This window comes from Pinus tabuliformis, chromosome Q (assembly GCF_031772625.1).
Source record: "Pinus tabuliformis cultivar Carrire ecotype Pingquan chromosome Q, CPIR1, whole genome shotgun sequence".
NCBI classification, from domain to species: domain Eukaryota; kingdom Viridiplantae; phylum Streptophyta; class Pinopsida; order Pinales; family Pinaceae; genus Pinus; species Pinus tabuliformis.
In genome coordinates this window covers 428488954-428509200 of record NC_142296.1, presented here as the reverse complement: position 1 = coordinate 428509200, position 20247 = coordinate 428488954, and the positions used below count along the sequence as shown (strand labels likewise).

At 43.9% G+C, this 20247-nt stretch overlaps 1 pseudogene; it reads right to left on the bottom strand.

Annotated features, from left to right (window-relative positions):
* Positions 1-18354: 18354 nt before the first annotated feature.
* Positions 18355-19697, bottom strand: LOC149220045 (BTB/POZ domain-containing protein At5g48130-like; annotated as a pseudogene).
* Positions 19698-20247: the final 550 nt, after the last annotated feature.

The following is a 20247-nucleotide window of genomic DNA, read 5'->3' as shown; positions in this document are numbered from 1 at the left end:
CCACAAGCCTATTACAACCCCAACCAGTCGATTCCTATGCCTTCCTGGGGTCCCCCTGCTCATCCTTCCTGGTCCATGCCTCCTCCATGGTCTTATCCACCTCAGTATCCTACTCAGCCCACTCCTCACTCTTACCATTCACATGCCCAGTCACAGCCTCAGTGGAGTGCACCTCAATCGGGGTGGAGGCCCCAGTATAATACTCCTCCCGCCATTCTGCCTCCACCCCCTGTTCAACCACAACCGTTACCTCCTGCTCCTCCAAGGCAACCCCAAATGCCTGCTCAACCGAACCCGAACCCCAACAATAGACAGGCTCAGCAGGTATATACTGGGGAGACCTCATGCCCTACCTATGCTGTGGAGATCCAGGAGATCAATCTGAGATCTGGAAAGACCCTTCCAGATCGCCAACCTCCTCCCCCAGAGGATGAGGAAGACCATCAGGAAAGTGGACCAAAGCCTATTCCACCCTTTCCTGAGAGACTTACAGCCACCACACAACCCAACCCAGAAGAAGATGAGCTTCTGGGAGAGCTCAAGCAGTTGTGTGTGAAGATACCCCTTCTCCAGGCCATCAAGGATGTGCCAATCTATAACAAGCTGGTTAAGGAGAAGTGTTTCAAACATCCAGGCAGACGGAAGAAAGATGCTTCAACTATCAATGTCATAGGACAACTGTCTGACCTTATGCTAGGACAAGTCATCTGCCCAAAGTACTTAGATCCTGGAAGTCCTGTAGTAGATGTCCACATCAATGGCACCATCATACCCCACACCCTGATTGATCTGGGGGCTGCCATTAATGTAATGACCAGGGATACCATGCTCAAGCTCAATCTTCAAGGTTCCTTGAGGAAGACCTCGACAGTACTGCAATTAGCAGATCGCTCCACTGTGACTCCCGAAGGGATTGTGGAGGATGTCTTGGTCTCTATTGACTCTTGGGAGTATCCTGCAGACTTCCTGGTTCTGCAACCAAGGCAAATCTTACTGGATATCCCCTCATTTTGGGAAGGCCTTGGTTAGCCACTGCAGATGCCTACATCAGTTGTCGTGCCGGAAATATGGCCATCAAAAATGGTCCTATGTCCAAGCAACTTGTCCTATATCCTCCTGCCCAACCCTCTTTGGAGCATGACTTACCACTCTGGTTGGAAGAAGGAGAAGAAGACGAGGTGTATTCAGCACCCCTATGTACCATAGAAACCAATAAAAGAAATCCCCCAACCGAGGATGACTTGATCGAGAACTTGATCGGAAAACCAAAAATTTAAAAATCAGCAAAATATCGGTAAAAAAATAATTAAACATGGCAAAATTGAGATACCATAGAAATATTTTAAAAAATCAGCTGCGCCAAAAAAAAATCCTGATTTCAAAATAAAATAATCCTGGTTTCAAGATAAAATCGGGATGTTATCATCTGCAATTTGCTGTCTTTTCTTAAAAAAAATCTATTTTATACCATATTGAACTATTACTTCCCCAGTAATCATTTCTTCCATTCCCTGACAGAAATAACAATCCTCTCAAAAAGTTCCGAAGGCAGTGCAAGAAGATCCTTTATCCACCATTCTCTGTTTGTTGTTTGCCTTAAACTGCCACTGATATCACTTTAAACATGGGAATGTGCTGACATTACTTTTCTCTGTTTAGGATCAAGAACTTCCATGCAAGCCATGTGGGCTAGAGATTCAACACATCTACTGACAATTTGAGCTTCATATGCCAAGGGAAGTGATGAGCCCCAATTTTGGTACAATTTGGGCTCATTTTGGCCTATTCTACTTGCTCAAACCATTCATTTTTTATTGCTTATGCATGCATTTCTTAGTTTATTCATGTTGTTTGTAGGAAGAAGGTTAGGCACTTTATCTACGTGACTAATGCATTATGATTCCAGGTTTTGGCATTCAAAGGGAGCAAGAGACAACGAAAAAGGGGATAAGGAGACAATGAGGTGGCACTGCTGATTTTGAGGAGAGGATGTCCACGGTCTTGGGACATTCCTCGTGATTCCCACCAAGAACTCCGAGCTCAAATCCATCTCCCCTCCGAGCTTAAGAAGCAGCCAGCTGTCCTACAGGAACAGCAGTTATAAACTGTTCTACAGGAAACAGTAATTATGACTGCCCTACAGGATCCGCAGTTAAACTCTAGTTGGACAGCCGAGCTCCTAAAATCAAGGGCACTTGTTGGATCATCGTTTTTGTATAAGTATGAAGGCCTTAGCCTTAGTTAGGTTGTTGAAACTCTCGTATTGCTATTGTAATTTTGGAGCACAGCTCAGTTTTCGTTCCTTTTTGTAAGCCAATTTGGCATGACATCAGATTATGAATAAAGAAGGCAGTTTGTGATCTAGTTCTGAGTTTCTTAAGGAGACTATAGCTCTCAGGTTAGGGCCCAACCTGAGAGCCATAGATCCCCTCTGCTGTAGTGTTGTTTCCATTTCATTTCCAGCACTTTAAGTTTTCGTTTGCACATGCAATTCGAATTACAGTTTGTTAATTTGGTTTTCTTATGAGTAGGATAGGATTTGCTATTGGTGAAGTTGTTTCCACTTGCTTAGTGTAGCAGAGGATAGATACAATCAATTGGAGCTCCAGCAAAAAGGTTGTTAAGGCTCACTGCCATCTCTCTTGAAGATTGGGGTGCAGTCCATAACTAGCCACCAAAAACACGCATTTCTTTACTTGATGATTGCTACAATACAGTCACGGTTATGATTAGATGCTTCCTTGTCATTCACACCTGCACACATACTTTCATCACAGCCTCATACATAATTCTCTTCGCGTTTTGGATTGTTGTTCATCGAGTTCATAGCATAAGTAACTTAGGTTGATGCATTTTCGGTTTGGTGACAGTCATAAGCATTTGTTTCATTTACACTCCTCTTTCTCGTTCCATTACCTTCTCTCCATCTTGATCACGCATGCAAACACATCTCCTCGACCTTCACTTCGTTCTGTTCTCTCCCAAAGTCCTCCACTCCTCACGTAACTCCATTTCCTAGCTTTCCATTGACATAACCCTTTACCTTCCAACCTACTCCCTACACCCATTTCCCATCTCATTCCTCCACTTCTGAGCCATCACCAGCCTTATCCCTACCTCACACATCTCCTCCTACCATTCCATCACTCCTTCATCACTTTAAACCTCCACGGTAGGTCATCCTGTAGCAGTTTATAGACATCCTGTAGAAACCTCTGAGCATCCTGTAGGATCCCCTGCAGACATCCTGTAGGAGGCCATTCACTCGGTTGCTGAGCTTCTGAATGTGGAAAACCTCTGTGGATGGATGCTAAGGATCCCTAGGGACCTCACCTAGCCTTCCCAACCTGTCCCACGCTTTCCTTCCTTCTCCATCCCATCTGCACAACCAAACCCTAATTAGCACACAATCACAACCATCCCATACACTTAAAGGAAAAATACAAAAACATATCTTTTATGATGCAAGCAGTTTAGATCCATGCATTTTCACTTATTAGAGGTAACAGCAGCATTGGTAGAAGTTTCCTTCACGTTATTTGCATTCTAGGGGTTAGACTAGTTAAATTAGGGTTTCCTAGGTTTACATGCTTTGATTTGCTTTCAGTTCATTTTTGTCAAGTAGATTAGTCTTCTTTGAGCTAGCTTTCATCCATCATTGATAAAGCTTCTTCTGTGAGCCTATAGAAGTTGGCTTGAGCCCTAGCGGACTTGTGCCAGCTGACCAAGTGACAGCTGCGACAAGAGCTAGTACTTGTGCATATAGCACCGTCGCTTCCAAGTTTGTACGAACTACCGGGTTGATAAAATGAGAGACAGGAAGCCCCAGGAGTTGTAGCATTATTGCTACAATACTGGAGCTCACCATCTTTTTGGCGCCGTTGCCGGGGAAGCGTCAGAGTATTAGTAATTGTTGCTCTTCTTCTAATTTCTTACTCTTACTTTCTGCTACGTAGTTTGCTTCATTTCCATTCTGCAAAAGTAGCATAGACATTTCTTGCTTTCCTAGATTAGTCTTTCCTGCTTTCATAGATTAGTCTTTCCTGCTTTCATAGATTAGACTTTCAATTCTGCAAGTGTAGATTAGAATTTCGATTTTGCAATCAATCTGTTTCATTTTTGCAGGTGCACAGAAAAAAACACAAAAGCAATTAAAAAGAAGTCCTTCTGTTTCATGCCTCGTAGGAACCGAGATAGATCAGGCAAATTCCTACCTAACACCCCCACCACATCACTTAGTCACCCTTCACTCTTCGGTGGCGACAGTGATCCAGAGGAAACTATAGGTGAACATCCCGAGACATACCAAAACCCTATAGAAGAAGAAGAGTTAGAGACCACTCCACCTGAAACTATGGCTGATAATAGAGGAGAAGATGAGAGGATAGAGGGTGCCTTCCCTATCCGAGAGACCAATGGTGAGATGAAAATGAAGAACATTAGCCCCTCTGCTTTACCTCACTTCCATGGGTTGACTACCGAAGATCCTGATACCTTCCTATTCGAATTTGCTGTCCTCTGTAGAACCTATGACTATACTGAGGATGAACAAAAGCTAAAACTTTTCCCTTCCACTCTCAAGGATGCAGCACTACGCTGGTTCATGGGTTTACCTGGGAATAGTATCACCACATGGGCTCAGATGCAGCAAGCCTTCAACACCAAGTACCGGGATTATTGTAGGTCCAAGGAAACAAAAGGGGAAATCTTTCGGATGGCCATGGGAAGTGATGAGTCCCTAGAGGACTATGAGGAAAGGTTCCAACTTAGTTATAAGAGGGCCAGGTGCACACTTGACCCCGAATCCCTTAAGTTGGTTCTGCTCCGAGGAGTACCAGAAGATCTCTTAGATACCCTTCACATGTTAGCTGGGGGGGATATCTACCAACTGCCTTATGAGGACATCAAAACCGTGTTTAGAAACCACTCCAGGGCAGCTAGGAAACGAGGTAGGGGAAACCTCACCTCAGTTGGTATCCCTTTCTCCAAACATGAGTTAGCAAACCAATTAGAAGATCTTAAGAGCGAGGTGAGGCAGACCATTGCCATGCAGTTGGATACATTCAGGATTCAGCAAAAGAAAGAAGAAGCTGAGAGAGCCTTGGCTGTCTTCTGCCCTAGGTGCACAAGAAGACATCCTAAGAACGAATGCCCATTGCATTCGGTCGAAGTGTGTTTTGTTTGTGAGGAGGACCATCCTACCAATCAGTGTCCCACCTTACCTGGGTTTAAAGCCATGTACCAAGGGACAGAAGCCCCCACCAAGCCTCTCTATTACCTTAACCAGAGGAGGCCACAAGGATCTAGACCTTATCAGCAGGGGATGCAAGGGGCACCACAAGCCTATTACAACCCCAACCAGTCGATTCCTATGCCTTCCTGGGGTCCCCCTGCTCATCCTTCCTGGTCCATGCCTCCTCCATGGTCTTATCCACCTCAGTATCCTACTCAGCCCACTCCTCACTCTTACCATTCACATGCCCAGTCACAGCCTCAGTGGAGTGCACCTCAATCGGGGTGGAGGCCCCAGTATAATACTCCTCCCGCCATTCTGCCTCCACCCCCTGTTCAACCACAACCGTTACCTCCTGCTCCTCCAAGGCAACCCCAAATGCCTGCTCAACCGAACCCGAACCCCAACAATAGACAGGCTCAGCAGGTATATACTGGGGAGACCTCATGCCCTACCTATGCTGTGGAGATCCAGGAGATCAATCTGAGATCTGGAAAGACCCTTCCAGATCGCCAACCTCCTCCCCCAGAGGATGAGGAAGACCATCAGGAAAGTGGACCAAAGCCTATTCCACCCTTTCCTGAGAGACTTACAGCCACCACACAACCCAACCCAGAAGAAGATGAGCTTCTGGGAGAGCTCAAGCAGTTGTGTGTGAAGATACCCCTTCTCCAGGCCATCAAGGATGTGCCAATCTATAACAAGCTGGTTAAGGAGAAGTGTTTCAAACATCCAGGCAGACGGAAGAAAGATGCTTCAACTATCAATGTCATAGGACAACTGTCTGACCTTATGCTAGGACAAGTCATCTGCCCAAAGTACTTAGATCCTGGAAGTCCTGTAGTAGATGTCCACATCAATGGCACCATCATACCCCACACCCTGATTGATCTGGGGGCTGCCATTAATGTAATGACCAGGGATACCATGCTCAAGCTCAATCTTCAAGGTTCCTTGAGGAAGACCTCGACAGTACTGCAATTAGCAGATCGCTCCACTGTGACTCCCGAAGGGATTGTGGAGGATGTCTTGGTCTCTATTGACTCTTGGGAGTATCCTGCAGACTTCCTGGTTCTGCAACCAAAGGCAAAGCTTACTGGATATCCCCTCATTTTGGGAAGGCCTTGGTTAGCCACTGCAGATGCCTACATCAGTTGTCGTGCCGGAAATATGACCATCAAAAATGGTCCTATGTCCAAGCAACTTGTCCTATATCCTCCTGCCCAACCCTCTTTGGAGCATGACTTACCACTCTGGTTGGAAGAAGGAGAAGAAGACGAGGTGTATTCAGCACCCCTATGTACCATAGAAACCAATAAAAGAAATCCCCCAACCGAGGATGACTTGATCGAGAACTTGATCCAAAACCCACCTACTAGTGCACTACCCTTAGAAAAATTGGTGGAGGATGCCCAAGCTAGCACCTTAGTGGATCTTTGTACAACCAACCTTGTCACTCCCAGAGTTAAGAATGTGGAGTTCGGCCCTGAGAGAGCATTGAAAATCAGCTCCTCCCTATCTCCTTCTCAGGAAAAGGAGCTGTGCAACCTGTTGGCCAGCCACCTAGATGCTTTTGCTTGGAGTTATAAGGAGATGAAAGGAGTTCATCCTTCGGTCTGCACTCATCATATATACATCAAAGAGGACTGTAAACCGGTTAGGCAACCTCAGAGGAGAATGAATCCAGCCCTTAAAGACATTGTCAAGGAAGAATTGCAAAAGCTGTTGGATGCTGGATTCATCTACCCCATCTCAGATAGTGAATGGGTGTCCCCTCTAGTGTTGGTTCCCAAGAAGAATGGGAAGTGGAGGATCTGTGTAGATTACCGGGAGCTGAACAAAGCTACCAAGAAAGACCATTTCCCTCTACCTTTCATAGATCAAGTGTTGGATGGACTGGCAGGAAAGAAGTTCTTCTCTTTCCTGGATGGGTTTAGCGGGTACAATCAAATCCAAATCAGCCCGGAAGACCAAGATAAGACCACCTTCACTTGCCCTTGGGGTACCTTTGCCTACCGAGTCCTTCCCTTTGGACTATGCAATGCTCCTGCCACTTTCCAGAGAGCTGTCCTAAGCATCTTCTCGGAGCTGGTCCATGATGCAGTGGAAATCTATATGGATGACTTCACTCCTTATGGGGCCAACTTCCAGGAAGCATTGTCCAATCTGGGGAAAGTCCTAACCAAATGCATTGAGATGAACCTGTCCCTCAGTCCTGAAAAATGTGAATTCCTGATGACTGAAGGGACCGTGCTAGGCCATACCATCTCTAGCCAAGGATTACAGGTGGATCCTAACAAAATTGCTCTAATCAAGAAGGTTCCACCTCCACAAAAGGTAAGAGATGTTAGGAGCTTTTTGGGATTAGCGGGATACTACAGGAGATTCATTAAGGACTTCAGCAAGCTCGCCTCGCCATTGTTTGGCTTATTGGCAAAAGATGTGGAGTTTAAGTGGACTGACGATTGTCAGAAGAGTTTGAATGAGTTAAAGGACAAGTTGGTGTCTGCACCAATCTTGAGAGGCCCAAACTGGGCCCTACCTTTCCACATCCACACTGATGCCTCGAACAAAGCCATAGGGGCAGCTTTAGGACAAATTGAGGAAAAACTTCCATATGCCATCTACTTTGTTAGCAAGAACTTGTCCAAAGCTGAACTGAATTACACTGTAACCGAGAAAGAGTTCTTAGCTGTAGTCCATGCACTAAACAAGTTCCGTCATTACATTACCGGATACCAAACATTTGTACATACTGACCATGCTGCTATTAGATGTTTGATGAATAAACCAGATGTAAATGCTCGTATTATTAGATGGTTACTTTTATTGCAGCAGTTTGATTTAACCATTGTTGATAAACCAGGAAGAGAAAATGTTGTTGCTGATTTTTTATCTAGATTGGATTTGTCTGCAGATGAAGATGGGACGGTGGATGACCAGATGCCTGATGAGCATCTGTTTGCTATTTCAGTACTCTCTCCGTGGTTTGCTGATATAGCAAACTATCTTGTTTCAGCTCAGTTCCCTCCGCACCTCTCTTCAAAAGAGAAGAGCAAAATCATCAGAAAAAGTGCCTCATTCACTTGGATCGGGGGCAACCTGTTCAAGCTTGGCCCCGATCAGATCTTAAGGCGTTGTGTAAGGGAAGAGGAAGTCTTTGACATCCTCCTCACCTGTCATGATGGGCCTTGTGGAGGACATTTTGCAGCAAAAAGAACTGCCTTCAAGATCCTGCAGGCAGGATACTATTGGCCCACACTTCATCAAGATGTCAGAAGATATGTCAGCCAGTGTGACCAATGCCAAAGAATGGGGAAACCAACCCAAAAGGATGAAATGCCTCTCCAACCTCAAGTGACTCTTGAGCCATTTGAGAAGTGGGGCATGGACTTTGTGGGTCCAATCAATCCCTCTTCGAGGCAGAGATCCTACATCATTGTGTGTACTGACTACTTGACAAAGTGGGCAGAGACTAAAGCAATCAAAGCAGCAACAGAAGAGAAGGTGGTCGAGTTCTTAAGAGAGAACATCTTCTACAAGTTTGGCTACCCAAGAGAGCTGGTGACCGATCAGGGGAGCCAGTTCACATCCAACTTGATTGAAGATCTTCTAGCCCATCACAAGATCAAGCACAGGACTTCCACCCCCTATCACCCTCAAGCAAATGGGCAGGTGGAAGTCACCAATAGAGCACTAGAAGGGATCTTGACCAAAGTGGTGAACAGCAGCAGAAAAGACTGGGCAGATCGCCTAGTTGAAGCCACATGGGCTTACAACACCACTTGGAAGACCACCACCGGCTTCACACCTTATGAGCTGGTCTATGGGAAGAAAGCTTTGCTGTCCATTGAGTTTGAGTATAACACTTTGAGGATGGCAGCTCAGCTGGATCTAGATCTCAGCCATGCACAGCAAGAGAGGTTATTGCAGCTGAATGGACTGGATGAGCACCGCATGCAGGCCCTCCTTCACTCAGAAGTGGTTCAACTTCAGAGGAAGGTGTGGCATGACCAACATCTCCATGACAAGCAATTTCAGCCGGGAGATTGGGCCTTGTTGTATGACTCCAGATTCAAAGATTTCAAGGGGAAGTTGAGAACCAGATGGCTAGGACCATATGTAGTGGAACAGTGCCATGACAATGGATCTGTCCTCATTCGAACCATTGATGAGGAAGCCATTCCCATGCTTGTCAATGGGCACCGATTGAAGATCTATAGAAGACCTCTCTCAAGACAAGAGTTTATCAGCACTATGGAGAAATCTGTTTTGGTCATAGAGAAGGGTTCTGCCTCCACTTTGGACATACCCTGAAGGATCTAAAACACAAAAAAAAAAAAAGAGAAAAGAGAAAAAAAAAAGAAAAAAAAAGAGAAAAATAAAGATCCTTGGGTGAAAACCTCTCTGAGGCGCCCAAGGCAGGCAGTAGGGGTGAAAACCTCATTGAGGCGCTCCTATTGTCTTTCAAAAAAAAAAAAAAAAAAAGAGAAGAGAAAAAATAGAAAAAGATCCTTGAGCGAAAACCTCTTTGAGGCGCTCAGGGCAGGTAGCAAGGGTGAAAACCTCTTTGGGGCGCCCCCGCTATCCTTCCAAAAAAAAAAAAAAAAAAAAGAGAGAAAAAGAAAAAAAAAAAGAAAAAACAATAAGCACAATAAAAGTTTTGCATGTAGATGTTCTATGGAGGAGAAGAAGCCTCTCCACTCCAAGCCAGGGGCCTTCATCATGCTAGCAAAGGATGTCATCAACACCTCCTCCAAGAACAACAATGTTTTTTAAGGTATGTGCAATTCTTATCATGATTTGGATCTTCTACAGGAAGATACAGTTTTTCTACAGGAACAGACAGTCTTCCTACAGGAAGACGCGGATCTTCTACAGGAAAGTGCAAAATTTCTACAGGAAGCTCTGTGTTCTACAGGAAACTTCCTGTAGAAGGTTGCGACGGCCGAAATGTGTTTCAAATGAAGCTCTAGCGACTGAGGAGTGGATTGAATGCATGCATGCCAATGATGGCACCCCTGAACATTGCCATTATCTTCCTCCACCATCCTCGTCGCCATGCAACCAAGATCCCTGCAGCAGCACAACAAAGTAATCAGTTCTCGTGAGAAAGCATCTGTCAAAGAAAAACCAAGCACCGAGAACCATACCACATCCACGATTATGCATCAGAAGCGCTGGGATCGTGATCGAGAAGCCAGAACCGCCAGCATGCAGCATACACCCAAGGAGAAAGGACTGTGACAAGACCCCTCGCGGGGATCCTGTAACAGTTCAACCTGCTCGAGTGAAGACCGTTCACAGCACCGCCATCTGAGATAAAACACGGGCGCATGAACGCAAAACCATTCACTCCATCGCCAGCATCCTGTAACCACGAGCCTACGGGAATGTGCAGCCACATCCGGCAGGTAGATCCATCGCTCAAAAACTGGAAATCATGTGCAGCCGCGCGCAGGTAAGTGTTCTAATCCTTCTCTCCATCAAACTGCATGATTATTACTTTGATTTGTTTTGCATGGCATAAAGGTGAATGGTTGAGCGGCCTAAAGGCCAGTGATTGGCCACGTCGGTTAGTAAAGGGATAGTCAGAGGATGAGGTGGCAGCCACGACAAAAGAAACACGCAGCACGCATGTGAAGATCAGTCCCGTCAACCGTGAAACGAAGTTTAACCGAAAAGGGCGGCGGCAGATCTGTGGGAATGAATGCGGCAGCAAACGAATGTGCAGGCGGATGATGGGTGACGTCACCCAACGGTCCGGCGGGGACAGCTCACCCCCCGCGCCACGAGCTGCGCCGATTCAAAATCTAATCGGCTCGATTAAGCGTGTATCTCCATCAACCTCACTTCAAAACTCGAGTAGCTCCTCTGCTTACCTCTGCATGTTGATACGCCGAGCTCTCGGCTACCTGAACGCTGGTAAAGCACCTCTCGACCGCCGGCCAACTATAGCTCTCCCCGAAGCCTGCGCACTGCTCCTACAGGAACAGTTTCTACAGGAACGCAGTCCTACAGGAAGCAGTAGCTACAGGAAAGCAGCCTCTACAGGAAGGTGAAGTCTTCACGTAAAAAAGGTGGCGGAACAGAGGTAACCCTGAAACTCCTTCCGTAATTGGTTTTCAAAGGTGGCAAGGTCATTCCTCACCGTCTGGTCATAAAAAAATTGAATTGCTGTGCCTATGCTATCGCTCCTACAGGATAGAGGTATAATTGGACTGTGATTTTGAGAATTCATTGCATACTCCGTCTGTAAGACCGAATTCCCTTTATATTTACCACCTGTGCTCAAAACCACCGTGTTCATCATGCCTGGTGGGTTTATCAGACGAGAGCCCACTGATTCAACCACATTGAGGAGAAATCAAGCAGTGGTAGAGCTCTTTACACAAGCACAGTGGATGTCTTTTTGTGATAAGTTGCAGGGGTACGATGAGGAAGTGGCCGAGGAATTCTTGCAGGCCCTGAGGCCAAAATCCAAGGTGCTGGCCACAGTCAATTTCAGAGGCCTGAGCCTCAAGATAACCCCGCAGTCCATCAGTAGAATCACTGAGCTTCCTATGGGTCTTCTGTGGGATAAGGAAGAACGAAAACAAAGCCAGCAAGCAAAGAAAGAATTCTTCCCACCTGAGGAAGAATTCTCTGAAGATAAGAATGGAGTACGAAGGAATAGTTTGACACCACCTTGGAACGAGGTCAGCTTGCAAATTATGAAATATATAACATGTGAGGGACGCTATAGCATCGTCTACGGGTACCATTTCCGATTGCTGAACGAATTAAGGCACCGAAGTGAGTTTCCTGTAGAAAAGAAATTAAGCATTCCTTATTTCCTGTTGCAATCTTTAATGGAATGTGCTACGAAGCTGAAGGATGGCGTCCCAGATCAGGTGGCACACCATGGGCTGATCAAATTGCTTGTAGAGGATGCACTGCACTCCTATAAAGTGCCCCTCTCCTGGGAGTCCTTTAGAAATCTAACACGAGATGGGGACATCAAAATGCTGGTCGAAGATAGTGGCTCCTCCAGCGGTGAAGACAAAGAGGCAGTGGCCAAAGAAAAGAAGAAACCAGGTCAAAAGACCCCTGCCACGGTGCAGAGGAAGGAACAAAAGAGGAAGCAGGACGAAAAGGAAGACGAAGAGGAGGGTGACACACCTGTTTTGTCAGCAAGAGAACAGAGGATGAAGACCAGAATGGACAAAGCTGAGGTGGTCCCTGTCAGCCCAAGCACCTCGTCAGCTCCTGCAGTCAAAGCCAAAAGCAAAATCCATGCAGCCAAGCAAGAAAAGGTGGTGACAGTTGCATCTACAGGAAAACAACCACAGGCTTCTACCGGCAGCCCAAGAACAACGCCTACAGGAAAGCAGACGAAGGCTTCTACAGAAGGGTCAAAAACAGAGAAGGGATCTTCTACAAGAACCCCGCAGAGCATAAAGAAAGAGTCTTCTACAGGAGGGCCGAAAGTGGACAAAGTAGGGTCTTCTACAGGAAGCCCGAAAATCACTAAGGAGCAGATTTCTACAGGAAGTCTGGAAACAAAGACAAAGGCTTCTACAGGAAGCCCAAAAATTCAAGAAAAGGCTTCTACAGGAAGCCCAAAAATTCAAGAAAAGGCTTCTACAAGAAGCCCAAAACTGCTAAAGGAAACGGCTTCTACAGGAAGCCCAAAGGTGCTGAAGGAAAAGGCTTCTACAGGAAGCCCGAAATTGCAGAAACCGGCTTCTACAGGAAGCCCGAAAGAAAAAGGAAAAGCTCCTGCAGGAAGCCCAGACGTGCTGAAAGAAAAGGTTCCTACGGGAAGCCCAAGAGCTAAGGAAGATGCTCCTACAGGGAGCCCAAACCCGGTCAAGGAAGGGACTTCTACAGGAAGCCCGAAACTAAAGGAGGAGGGACCCTCTACAAGGAGCTCTGAGAGAGCAAAACGCAAGAAAGAGAAGGCTAGCATCCTCGAAAAGGAGGCAGCAGCGGCACTGGCTGCCCTCAGCACACCGGCAAAACCAAAAGAAAAGAGAGAAAGGGAGACCCCTCTACCTTCCGAAGCCAGGAGAAGTCAGAGAATGAAAACAGCCAAGTTGCAGCCTCCACCCAGCAGCCAACCCACTTCAGGAGATATTCCTACTTCACCCAATATAAGAACTCCCTCTAAAACACAGGCCACCCCTGAGAAAGGAAGCCCAAAAGTCACTTCCTGGACGCGAAAAATAGGCCAGTCACCTTCTGAAGCCCGGCTCAAGGAAATGAAAAAGGGGGAAGAAGCACCACCTTCGTCTCCACCTGAGGCAGAGAAAACAAAGGCCCCAAAAGTAGAAAAGAAGGAGCAGGTTCCGGGCCCCAGCTCTCGGCCAAGGACAAGGAACCGGGGCAAAATTGCTCAAGGATGAGCAAATGGTTCAGCTGGGGGGTGATGATGAGCCCCAATTTTGGTACAATTTGGGCTCATTTTGGCCTATTCTACTTGCTCAAACCATTCATTTTTTATTGCTTATGCATGCATTTCTTAGTTTATTCATGTTGTTTGTAGGAAGAAGGTTAGGCACTTTATCTACGTGACTAATGCATTATGATTCCAGGTTTTGGCATTCAAAGGGAGCAAGAGACAACGAAAAAGGGGATAAGGAGACAATGAGGTGGCACTGCTGATTTTGAGGAGAGGATGTCCACGGTCTTGGGACATTCCTCGTGATTCCCACCAAGAACTCCGAGCTCAAATCCATCTCCCCTCCGAGCTTAAGAAGCAGCCAGCTGTCCTACAGGAACAGCAGTTATAAACTGTTCTACAGGAAACAGTAATTATGACTGCCCTACAGGATCCGCAGTTAAACTCTAGTTGGACAGCCGAGCTCCTAAAATCAAGGGCACTTGTTGGATCATCGTTTTTGTATAAGTATGAAGGCCTTAGCCTTAGTTAGGTTGTTGAAACTCTCGTATTGCTATTGTAATTTTGGAGCACAGCTCAGTTTTCGTTCCTTTTTGTAAGCCAATTTGGCATGACATCAGATTATGAATAAAGAAGGCAGTTTGTGATCTAGTTCTGAGTTTCTTAAGGAGACTATAGCTCTCAGGTTAGGGCCCAACCTGAGAGCCATAGATCCCCTCTGCTGTAGTGTTGTTTCCATTTCATTTCCAGCACTTTAAGTTTTCGTTTGCACATGCAATTCGAATTACAGTTTGTTAATTTGGTTTTCTTATGAGTAGGATAGGATTTGCTATTGGTGAAGTTGTTTCCACTTGCTTAGTGTAGCAGAGGATAGATACAATCAATTGGAGCTCCAACAAAAAGGTTGTTAAGGCTCACTGCCATCTCTCTTGAAGATTGGGGTGCAGTCCATAACTAGCCACCAAAAACACGCATTTCTTTACTTGATGATCGCTGCAATACAGTCACGGTTATGATTAGATGCTTCCTTGTCATTCACACCTGCACACATAATTTCATCACAGCCTCATACATAATTCTCTTCGCGTTTTGGATTGCTGTTCATCGAGTTCATAGCATAAGTAACTTAGGTTGATGCATTTTCGGTTTGGTGACAGTCATAAGCATTTGTTTCATTTACACTCCTCTTTCTCGTTCCATTACCTTCTCCTCCATCTTGATCACGCATGCAAACACATCTCCTCGACCTTCACTTCGTTCTGTTCTCTCCCAAAGTCCTCCACTCCTCACGTAACTCCATTTCCTAGCTTTCCATTGACATAACCCTTTACCTTCCAACCTACTCCCTACACCCATTTCCCATCTCATTCCTCCACTTCTGAGCCATCACCAGCCTTATCCCTACCTCACACATCTCCTCCTACCATTCCATCACTCCTTCATCACTTTAAACCTCCACGGTAGGTCATCCTGTAGCAGTTTATAGACATCCTGTAGAAACCTCTGAGCATCCTGTAGGATCCCCTGCAGACATCCTGTAGGAGGCCATTCACTCGGTTGCTGAGCTTCTGAATGTGGAAAACCTCTGTGGATGGATGCTAAGGATCCCTAGGGACCTCACCTAGCCTTCCCAACCTGTCCCACTCTTTCCTTCCTTCTCCATCCCATCTGCACAACCAAACCCTAATTAGCACACAATCACAACCATCCCATACACTTAAAGGAAAAATACAAAAACATATCTTTTATGATGCAAGCAGTTTAGATCCATGCATTTTCACTTATTAGAGGTAACAGCAGCATTGGTAGAAGTTTCCTTCACGTTATTTGCATTCTAGGGGTTAGACTAGTTAAATTAGGGTTTCCTAGGTTTACATGCTTTGATTTGCTTTCAGTTCATTTTTGTCAAGTAGATTAATCTTCTTTGAGCTAGCTTTCGTCCATCATTGATAAAGCTTCTTCTGTGAGCCTATAGAAGTTGGCTTGAGCCCTAGCGGACTTGTGCCAGCTGACCAAGTGACAGCTGCGACAAGAGCTAGTACTTGTGCATATAGCACCGTCGCTTCCAAGTTTGTACGAACTACCGGGTTGATAAAATGAGAGACAGGAAGCCCCAGGAGTTGTAGCATTATTGCTACAATACTGGAGCTCACCAGGAAGCAAACCTAAGCATTTCTGAAGAACAGCTAAGGTATCTTCCCAACTTTGCAGAACAACCTGAGTAAGATAAAGATCAGTTCTTTCGCAAAGGTTTCCTCTGCCATACTCTTCAGTCATTTCTAAAAACTCTGCTGCACATCTCAAGGCTGTAACATTGAAGGGATCCATATAGATGCTGACCCATAACAAAAGTTTGCCACAAGCTCAATGGTTTCACTTTCTAATGTCAGAGTGATCTCCGATGTATCGGATAAGCTCCGTTTCAGGTAACCACTTTTTGACACCAGAGGATACATAGATTATCAACAGATTCAATGATCAATTGTAGATTCTCCACGATTCTACACATGAACATTGATACCTGGAGGGAGACCTGTCGGTTCAAACCATGCCCAGATGTTCTGTTGAAGAGCAAACCCAAGAGATGAGCGAGAGAACCCATCCTGGCAAATGGTAGACCTATAATGGAAACACAGCAGGTAAAAGGCCTACCAAAATCATACATGATTATTCGTGGCCTTTCTCCACCTCAACGAATTCTGCTGACACCCTTTCATCCTCAAAGACAGAACCGCTCTTCCTTTCTGTATAGCCCAAGTATTCATACAATCAAGAACAAGAAGCAGAAACAACCTGCTCCAATCCAGACTGTTTACCCTCTAAAACTTGGGAAAGTTATACCTAAAACCTCCTTTGAGCAAATAAAAAGACTTGATTGTGAGCTCATATGCCGGTGATCACTATTTACCCGAGGTTTCAGTATTTATCACAGTGAAATGATTAAAGTTCCTTACCAGAGCAGCAGCTTGTGTACTGTGCTCTGTTTTTTGTTTTCATTGGCTTGTTACTGAAATTCTATAATTTGCTGGTTTGCTTATCTTGTTCCCTCGCATCCTTGATCTTGATCTTGATATTGATATGGGTACAATAGCAACAATGCAAGAAATCACAATATAGCAAGCATGTGGGTATTTATACAAGTAAAAAAAATGGTAAGTTTTAATAGTTCTATTTGTGTTCATATTTCTGGAACCCCTCCCTTAGTGTAAGAGGATATAAGCTATATGAAAATAAATCCCATTACTAACTCCTGCCTCTAGAATTTTGGTATTTAAAATTATATGAAAATAAATCCCATTACTAACTCCTGCCTCTAGAATTTTGGTATTTAAAATCCATTTACAATGGTGGTACCACCTATAATGGGGTTCAAATTTTGGTATTTATAATGGGGGTTCAAATTTTGGTATTTAAAATCCATTTACAATGGTGGTACCACCTATAATGGGGTTCAACTGTGATGAAGCCCTTGGTACCACCTGTAGTGGGTGTTCAACTGTGATGAAATTATTTACATATAGCTAATTGCTTTTTCGTTTTTCTTGGACAGAGAACACCACCAATCGATTCCTGAGTTGCACAAAATTTATGGGATGTTTTCAAAATCTTTTATTGGAAAATTTAAAAGACATATTTATGGGTGGTATTTTAGTAAATTTGTGTGGTGTACATTGGTGGTGGTTTTTTTGCTAATAGCAGGGATTGGAAAATATATTTACTAAAACAAATTAATTTAAAATCGGTGATGTGTTTGTTTTTTTTCGGATTTTTTTTGGCTTTATATGTTTAAAATCCAAGAAAGTTGCTATTACGAATTTTAGGGAAGCGGGAAACTTCACACTTTTTCTACAAACGAAAATAGCAGGTTATATGTTTATGGCAAAAGCAAAGTTCGATGTGTATTTAAATCAAATAGATGAAAACAGCAAAAGATTAAGAATTGAAACTCAAGAGGGACGGTTTTCAGGAGGAGCGGAGACTAATGGGAGGAGGGCATGATCTCTCATCTTTTCTGACTGTGCTGGAGGAGCAGAGGAGTAATTGGAGTTCGAGATCTTTTCTGACTGTGCTGGAGGAGCAGAGGAGCAATTAGAGTTCGAGATCTTTTCTGACTGTGCTGGAGGAAGAAGGAGCAGTTAGAGTTCAACTAGCAAAAGATCAGAGCTCACTACCAAATTTGGTGAGTACTTTAATTCAGCAAAGTAATATAGATGTTTTTATGGGCATTTTTATTTTGTTTGTAGATTATAGGCATCTTTGAAATATCTGGGAATTTGGCCGACAGCAAAGTAATGTGGATGTTTTTATGGGCATCTTTATCCTGATGGTAGATTATAGGCATCTTTGAAATATCTAGGAATTTGATATACAGCAGCAAGGTCATTGTTGTCCAGCTAATTCTGAGACACTCTAAAAATCTGCAATCCAGATAAATTATATATATATATATATTTATTTATTTATTTATTTATTTATATACTTAATTAGGCCAAAAGGGTTTTGTCTGCGGGCTTGGGTGAGCCGACACTGTTCACCACAGCTAATAGCTGAACTGCATTTTTGTCCTTCTCGGTCCACTAAATATGTGACACGTGGTGGCTCTGTCACCTAATTATTTGCGACTCTGTTATCCTAGCGTCATCCAGACATTAGTTGACATTCTGTTTTTGATGGCTAGAGTTATTCAGTCGCTGCAGATCGTGACCATCCTCGCCACCACGCTTCTCTATGTCGTGGTTTAGCTTCCACGCTTTTCTATGTCGTGTGGTTTAGCTTCCAATAGAGTTTTGTATTCGCTGCTAAGGTTGCAGCCTAAAGATTTGTGAAGCAAAGAGAACCGAAAATCAAGAGGTATAGAAGATGTTTGCACAGGAAGCAGTCTAATAACACATCCTAATAACTTTTTAAGGCTTTTATCTTTCTATGGTGTTCTATTTATAGTAATGTTGTGAATATCGCCATCGGGATAAAATCGTAAGGTTCGGAAAACCAAAAATTTAAAAATCAGCAAAATATCGGTAAAAAAATAATTAAACATGGCAAAATTGAGATACCATAGAAATATTTTAAAAAATCAGCTGCGCCAAAAAAAAATCCTGATTTCAAAATAAAATAATCCTGGTTTCAAGATAAAATCGGGATGTTATCATCTGCAATTTGCTGTCTTTTCTTAAAAAAAATCTATTTTATACCATATTGAACTATTACTTCCCCAGTAATCATTTCTTCCATTCCCTGACAGAAATAACAATCCTCTCAAAAAGTTCCGAAGGCAGTGCAAGAAGATCCTTTATCCACCATTCTCTGTTTGTTGTTTGCCTTAAACTGCCACTGATATCACTTTAAACATGGGAATGTGCTGACATTACTTTTCTCTGTTTAGGATCAAGAACTTCCATGCAAGCCATGTGGGCTAGAGATTCAACACATCTACTGACAATTTGAGCTTCATATGCCAAGGGAAGCAAACCTAAGCATTTCTGAAGAACAGCTAAGGTATCTTCCCAACTTTGCAGAACAACCTGAGTAAGATAAAGATCAGTTCTTTCGCAAAGGTTTCCTCTGCCATACTCTTCAGTCATTTCTAAAAACTCTGTTGCACATCTCAAGGCTGTAACATTGAAGGGATCCATATAGATGCTGACCCATAACAAAAGTTTGCCACAAGCTCAATGGTTTCACTTTCTAATGTCAGAGTGATCTCCGATGTATCGGATAAGCTCCGTTTCAGGTAACCACTTTTTGACACCAGAGGATACATAGATTATCAACAGATTCAATGATCAATTGTAGATTCTCCACGATTCTACACATGAACATTGATACCTGGAGGGAGACCTGTCGGTTCAAACCATGCCCAGATGTTCTGTTGAAGAGCAAACCCAAGAGATGAGCGAGAGAACCATCCTGGCAAATGGTTTTCTGCGTGACCTTCTCACCATTATAAGCCATATTCATAAGCATAACCACATTCCCAAACTCTTCATTTGAAGATGACGAAGATGATGATAACAGAGAATTACTTCCCTCATAGACTTCATAGCTAACATCCTTACAATGCCTTTTGTCACCAGAAATCATTTCTGCAACTTCTAGGCCTCTAGCAGCTATGATAATTTCAAGAAAACTTCAGATTCCATGTATTCTGTGAATTGGGTTAAACTAACTTCAGACAGGGGCAGCCAAGGGAAAACTTGTAACTATTACTCTCTACTATTTGAGTTTCGTGATTCCAGTTCTCTGTAACGTCGTTCAAAATAAGCACATTGCAGATGACTTGAATGCATTTCCAACTGACACGCCAGGGAAACCCTGAATAGAGTTCAGGTCATTTGACTGTCACAGACGACTGCAGATCAAGATAAAAGTCCGACATTGATTGCCCATGAATTACTGAAGTAGGTGCGGATAAATTCAACCCGATATATGTGTTAGCTACCCAGTTTGTAACTCAAAATTAATGGATTAAATTAATAGGTACAACAAATTGACTTTTCTTTAAATTTTACAAAAACCGACAGCTTTCTAATAAATTTTCATGTACAGGGTCTTGAATTTTTCACAATTTTAAATAGATCCAAATCACAAAGTTCCATTAAATTTCAAAATGATTCGGAATTCAAAATAGAAG